General features: G+C 59.2%; 1 protein-coding gene across 1 annotated transcript in view; it reads left to right on the forward strand.

The window, feature by feature from the left end:
* The window catches only part of ADAMTS10 (ADAM metallopeptidase with thrombospondin type 1 motif 10), a 64,060-nt gene that overhangs the window by 5,123 nt on the left and 52,021 nt on the right, over nucleotides 1-6,916 (forward strand). The window lies entirely within an intron of this gene.

Raw genomic sequence — 6,916 nt, forward strand, 5'->3', positions numbered from 1 at the left:
AGCCAGCCCTGCCGGGATGGAGAGAGGAGCCAGCCCTGCCGGGATGGAGAGAGAGGAGCCAGCCCTGCCAGGATGGAGAACAGCCAGCCCTGCCGGGATGGAGAACAGCCAGCCCTGCCGGGATGGAGAGAGAGGAGCCAGCCCTGCCGGGATGGAGAACAGCCAGCCCTGCCGGGATGGAGAGAGAGGAGCCAACCCTGCCGGGATGGAGAACAGCCAGCCCTGCCGGGATGGAGAGAACAGCCAGCCCTGCCGGGATGGAGAGAGAGGAGCCAGCCCTGCCGGGATGGAGAGAACAGCCAGCCCTGCCGGGATGGAGAGAGAACAGCCAGCCCTGCCGGGATGGAGAGAACAGCCAGCCCTGCCGGGATGGAGAGAGGAGCCAGCCCTGCCGGGATGGAGAGGGCTCGGTCTGTATCTGCTTCACTCCGAGCTGCGAGCGCTCCCGGCCTTTCCCAGAGCCCAGGGCGCTTTCCTGGCAGAGCCCTGGTGCTGCTCGGTGCTGGGAGGAGCAGCAGGAGCACGGGGAGAGCTGCCACAGGCCCAGGAGTGAATTCTCTCCTGGCTGTGCTGAGCCCCACAGAGAGGGAGCATTTCTTGGAGGCAGTGGTGACCAGCCGGGTATAAAACCAGCATTTGTGCATGGAATATCTGCAGGATGGCAGCGCACAGGGGGTGTGGCCATCAGACCTGTGCCGATAAGGTGTTCTCCATGTGCAGATAACATCTATCCCCACGCAGACAGCGTGTATCCCGTGCAGATAATCCTTGTGCAAACAGCATCCCACCCACACACAAACCCCACCGTCCCCATCCCCACGCACACAGCTGTGCCCTGGGTGCATGTGGGTGACACGTGTGGCCCTGGGGGCTGGGGGCTGCACTCTGTTAATGACTGGCACCCCGTTAATGAGTGGCACCCCGGTAATGAGTGGCACCCCGTTAATGACTGCCCGGTCTCTCTCTAATCCCGCCGCTCCGTGCCTGGCTGCAGCCAGCGAGGAGAGCGGTGGCAGAGCTCCAGCAAGTCTGGGTCACATGGAGAGGCTCCAAACTATTGCATAAGTCCTGTCTGAGAGTGGACCTGCTTGGTGGAGTCCTCTCCCGAAAGCAGGAGGAGTGGCAGGATGGGAATCTCAGTGCCCACCTTCCATGGGGATTGTGGAGCTCCAGCAGCTCAGCCCTGCCCCAGCTCCAGCTCCCCATTCCGAGGAGGATCCGAGCTGAGGATCCGCTCTCCTGCTGAGGACCTCCGAGCATTTTACCACACTTGGAGAAGTGCAATGACCCCGGCGTTCCAGATAGGGCCAGATCCTTATGTAACTCGGGGATAGGATTTCCAGAGAGCCAAGCAGGCGGTGTCAGAGCGAGGTCGCTGCTCGCAGCTCTCCCCTCACTGCCCTGCCTTTGGCACTGCCTTCCTTTGCCCCTCTGCTGGCAAAATTAAAGATTTTGGGGAGGAGCGGGGAGAGGATTCAGTGCTTTCCTCACCAAGATCTCACAGAATAGATTTGACTGTAAAATAATTCTCGTGTTTTTGAAAAAAAACCCAACAAAATCCCCTCCTCCCACACAGCGCTGGAGCGAGCCCAAAGCCCCGTGAAGCCGCTGTACAAAGGGATGCAGGGTGTGCCCGGCCAGAGCACAGCAGGGCCGGCTGTGGAGCACCAGGACAGCCTGGAACAGGGAGCTGGGGCTCCAGAGGCAGGGAGGGTGTGCCCCTGGCACCCAGGCTGGCAGCGGGGTGCTGGCAGGGGGACAGAGACCCCGGGTCAGACCCCTCAGCTCGCAGGGTCACGCTGGCAGTGGCAGTGTGCATTTCCCACATTGCTGGGGAGCGCCTTTGGATGGGGTTGGATGTGACTTTATCTGTGTGAAAAGGGCATGTCCCCTCCTGGGGAGCTGAAAAGGGACCCGCAGCCAGTGGGGAGTGCAAAGAACAGCTCTTGGGGTGAGGTGAGGCAGCTCTCCCAAACCGGGGGGGCTGCACTGAGCTCCTGGGCCCCCTCCCAGCCCCGAGGGGGTCAGCAGGGAAGGGACATTGCACCAGCTGGGATTGGTGGCAGGGGCGAGCAGAGGGGCTGCAGGGCAGCCAGAGGGTGGCTGTGCAGGCAGGAGCCATCCCAGGCCCGGAGTGCTCTGGGAACAGGGATAACTCCGTGTTTCTAATTCTTCGCTTGCCGTGGCCCCAGAGAGGCCACGCTTGGAGCAGCAAAGCAGATTATGGCTCCAGTTGTTATTTTGTGTTCTGCAGACCTGTGACTTTAACCCCTTTCTCGCAGTTTGCAGATGCTTGTGGCAGTAAAAAAGCCGATTTCTGTGGGTTTAACCCCTAGTGCTGCCCTAGAGCTCAGAAATGACTTCCTGGTGGAAGTCCTGCCGTGCTGGCAAGATGACTGCAGGGAGACTTCTGCCATCCGCAGCTCAGTGTGTTTTCCACTTGGCAGCCCAGCCAAATATTTCATGGGGAATATCAGGACGTCCTCCTGCTGGAGGCCAGGGAGGTCTCTGGGACAGCTTCGCATCCCCCACGTGCTCACCCCGTGCTGCAGGAGGAGCAGCCTGGTGTGGGGAGCAGGGATGTTTATTCCATCCTCAGGAACGTGCAGGGACCTGCCAGGAACTGGGAGCTGGGAACTGGGAACTGGGAACTGGGAGCTGGGAACTGGGAACTGGGAGCTGGGAACTGGGAGCTGGGAACTGGGAGCTGGGAGCTGGGTGGTGGCTGAGCACACACAGAACACCCACAACCCGGGGAGTGCAGTGGGTGAGACCCCCCCAGGCAGCAGCAAACACAGAAATGCAGCAGCAGCAGCTGTGAGGGACCTTCCATGCCTGGGGTGTGCAGAGTCCAGAGGGATGGAGAGATGAGAAGGGTTCAGACATCGCTGGCTGGGCCAGGGAGGGATTGTCCCGCTCTGCTCTGCACTGGGGCAGCCTCACCTCCAGTGCTGGGGGCACTTGGGGCACCACAAGATCAGGAGGATCCAAAGCTGTTGGAGAGTGCCCAGAGGAGGGACACGGAGCTGGGGAAGGCTCTGAGGAGCAGCTGAGGGCGCTTGGCTCGTTCAGCTGGAGCAGAGGAGACTGAGGGGAGGCTCCTCGGGGGCTGCAGCTCCTCCCGAGGGGAGGCGGAGGGGCAGGGGCTGAGCTCTGCTCTGGGACAGGGACAGGAGCCCAGGAAGGGCTGGAGCTGTGCCAGGGCTTGGGATGGATCTCAGGGCAAGGTTCTTCCCCCCGAGGCTGCTGGCACTGCCCAGGCTCCCCAGGGAATGGGCCCGGCCCCAAGGCTGCCAGAGCTCCAGGAGCGTTTGGACAGCGCTCTCAGGGATGCTCAGGGTGGGCTTGTTGGGGGGTCTGGGCAGGGCCAGGGGCTGCACTGATCATCCCTGAGGGATCCAGATCAGGAGATTCCATGGTTCTAAGCACGAATCTTTGATTTTGTGATTCTGGAGCCCCAGGAGGGGCTGAGGGAGCTGGAAAGGGGCTCAGCCTGGAGAAAAGGAGGCTCAGGGGGCCCTTCTGGCTCTGCACAAGTCCCTGCCAGGAGGGGACAGCCGGGGGGGTCGGGCTCTGCTCCAGGGAACAAGCAATGGGAAGAGAGGACACAGCCTCAAAGTGCCTCAGGAGATGTTCAGATTGGATATGAGGAAAAATTTCTTCACTGGAAGGGTGAAAATCGATTCCAGCTGAGGCTTTACAGCCAAAACCTGTGTCCCTCCAGGAAGCAGCGATGGCAGGTGACAGGGACTGTTTTCAGGTGACTTTGGGATCAGTATCCAGGAGCAGCAGGCACTAAGGGGGTGTTGTGTGTCCTGGAGGGCAGCTGGGACCCCAGCAGTAGAGAAGAGTCCCCTGTGGGCAGCAGGGGACCCGTGTGGGTGGGAGAGCCTGGAAAACCTTGTGCTGCTGCTGTTGCTGCACTGGCACAGCCCCTGAGCCACAAATCCCAGTGCCCTGCAGTCCCTGCTGTATTTAACTTGGATTCCATAGAACACGAGGCCATGGAGCCAGCCCAGGGCTGGGGGGACCCAGAGATAAACTTTGGCCTGGTGGAACAAGCCCCAGGCTGGAGCAGCTGGAGGAGCAGAAACCCCTGTGGGGTTTGTGCTGTGGGGCTGAGGTGCTGCTCAGCCCCTTGGGAGGGTCAGGGGGCACCAAAAAGGGACCAAGCTGCAGGATGTGACAGGATAGCCCCAGTGCAGTTATGGGGTGGTGTCAATTCCCCATTTTACACAAAAATAAAATAACCTGGAGGCTTTAATTCCTTAAAATAGCCCAGAAATGCTGTTGAGGTGGTGCAGTGGTGAGGTCCTGTTCCCACTGTTCCCAGTGCTCCCACTGGGGCGCTGCTCTCACTTGTCACTGCTCTCCAGTGCTCTCCAGTGCTCCCAGTTCTCCCAGGTCTGGAATATGTCACTGGAAGGCCTGGCAGGGGGTGCACTAAAAATATTTCCTCCCCCCAGGGCAAGCTGGAAGCAGAAATCTGTGTTTGTATTTATTTCCCCCTCAGGAAAAAAAAAATAATTAAAAATTAAAAAAAAAAAAAAAAAAAAAAAGGGAAAAGGACACCTGAGCTCATAATTTGCAAAAGTTGGACGAGAAAGCTGGAAGCCACCGAGCCCTGCATCTTTAAAAGCAGTTAAATTCCTCTTCCCTGCACTAGGAGGCACCTTGAACCTTCCTCTTGGCCCCGAGCAGAGCCCATCTGCTTCCTATTACCTTTCCCCGGGCTTCCAGGGAATTCTGTCTGCAGCGCCCAAATTTGGAACAGTTGTCATCCTCCTCTCTCCTTCTTCTCTTCTCGCTTCATTCCAGCTGGAATTTCACCCTCCCCTCGCCAGCCCTTTCCTTCCCGGGGCTTTTGGGGGTGGCCCGAGGTGGCCCGAGGTGGCCCCGGTGCCGCTCGGGGTCGCGGCCAGAGCCGCCCTTGGCAGCGGAGCCGGGAGCCCGAGCCGAGGCTGCCAAGGACAGCGAATTCCTTGGGAAGGAGCAATTCGGAAGCGGCCCAAGCGAGGGAGGCACGAGAGCGGAGAGGTCACCCCGTGTCCCCGAGCTGTCCCCGAGCTGTCCCCGAGCTGTCCCCGAGCTCCCCCAGCCCCCCGGGGCTCCGCGGTCCCGGGGATTGTCCGGCCGAAGTGAGGTTATGGAAAACTCGGTAGGGATGGAAGCACCAGCGCTGCTCGGGCTCTCCGCTCCTTCCTCCGGCTGCTCCTCCTGCTCCTCGGGCTTTGGGAATGAAGCACCGCCGGGAAGGGGCCGTGTTTTCCCCGCTGCCTGCAGGGAGGGATCGCAGCCGGGCCCTTCCCCCAGCCCGGCCCGCAGGAATTTTGCAGCTGGAATTCCTCCCTTGTGCTGCTCCCAAAGCGCCTCCTTCCCCCAAGGTCAAGGCTGCGGGCTCCTGGCGCCGGCGGCTCCTTCCCGGCGGCTGTTCCGGGGGATGCTGAGCAGAGGAAGGGCAGGCGGAACACGGGGACACCGCACAGGGTCACCGAGAGGCGGGGGGAGGACGGGAAGCCTGGAGGAAAAGGGTTCAACAGCTGGAAAACAGGAGAAATCGGTCGTGTGAAGCCCAGGAGAAAATACACTTTAGCTGGGCTCCGTGGGCTTTGGAGTCGTGACAGGATTTAAAAGCTGGAATCTCGAGCTTTGGGAGATGCTGGAAAATGCTGAGTTAGGAGAGGGCTTTGCTTTCAGCTTCTCCCTTTTCCAGCCCAATTCCCGCAGGCGGGAGCGGGCACAGAGCGGTCCCCGTGTGCCCTGCCCGGGGGTGGCACCACAGGTGATGCTGTCCCCGCTCCTCGGCATCCTCCTGCAGGGGTGGGATGGGGCACAATTCCTGCCCCAACCCTCTTCCCCCTGATTCCTGCCAGCTGTCCCAGGGAAAAGGAGCAGCCCGAGGTGAGAGTTTTCCCCTCTCAGGCACTTTATTCTCAGGGTTCACAATTTTGGAGGCCACCATCGTGTCGTGTCTGGGCTTTGCAGGGGAAAACCTGGCCCCAGATGGGACTGGCCTCACCGAGGATCTTTGGCCATTCTTAACTGTAAATAAGCAGTGAAAAAATTTTAAGCTTTAAATTATGCAACTCCAAACTGTGTTCAAAGCTGTGTGTTTCATCTCCCACCGTTTCTGCCTAGCAGGGGAAAAAAGCATTAATTTAGGCTAATGGTTTTAAGCTGAAGGAGGGGAGGTTTAAATGAGATTTTAGGAAGAAATCCTTCCCTGTGAGGTTGCCCAGAGCAGCTGGGGCTGCCCCTGGATCCCTGGCAGTGTCCCAGGCCAGGCTGGACGGGGCTTGGAGCAGCCTGGGACAGTGGAAGGTGTCCCTGCCCCTGTGGAATGAGATGAGCTTTAAGGTCCTTCCCAACCCAAACCATTCTGTGACTTCCATGATAAATTTAGAGCAGAATCATCTCCTGGATTTCCCCCTGTACCTCCCCTGGGCTGTGCTGGGTGTCCTGCAGCACCAATACCATTCACGGCTCAGTGAAGATGGGAAAACAGGAGTAGAAATTCACTTCCAGGGATTCAGATTCCCATGAGGACATGAAGGGGAGCACAGCAGATCCCTGGAACACCCAGCTCCCCTGCCCTGAGCTCTGGCTGTTTAAAACAGAGCAGGGGTTAAACCTTTCCTTACTGGGGTGAGGACCACACACAGGCCCTGGCTGCTGAGCACCCTCCTCCCATCTCCAGCCTCTTCCCATGCTCAGAGCTTGTCCTGCCTTTCCCTGGAAATTTATCCTGCCTTTCCCTGGAAATTTATCCTGCCTTTCCCTGGGAGTTTATTGCACCTTTCCTGAGGAGTTTATCCTGCCTTTCCCTGGGAGCTCGTCCTGCCTTTCCCTGGGAGCTCATCCTGCCTTTCCTGGATGTTTATCCTGCCTTTCCCTGGGAGTTTATCCTGCCTTTCCC

The sequence above is a fragment of the Parus major genome, chromosome 28, assembly GCF_001522545.3.
Source record: "Parus major isolate Abel chromosome 28, Parus_major1.1, whole genome shotgun sequence".
Classification (NCBI taxonomy): domain Eukaryota; kingdom Metazoa; phylum Chordata; class Aves; order Passeriformes; family Paridae; genus Parus; species Parus major.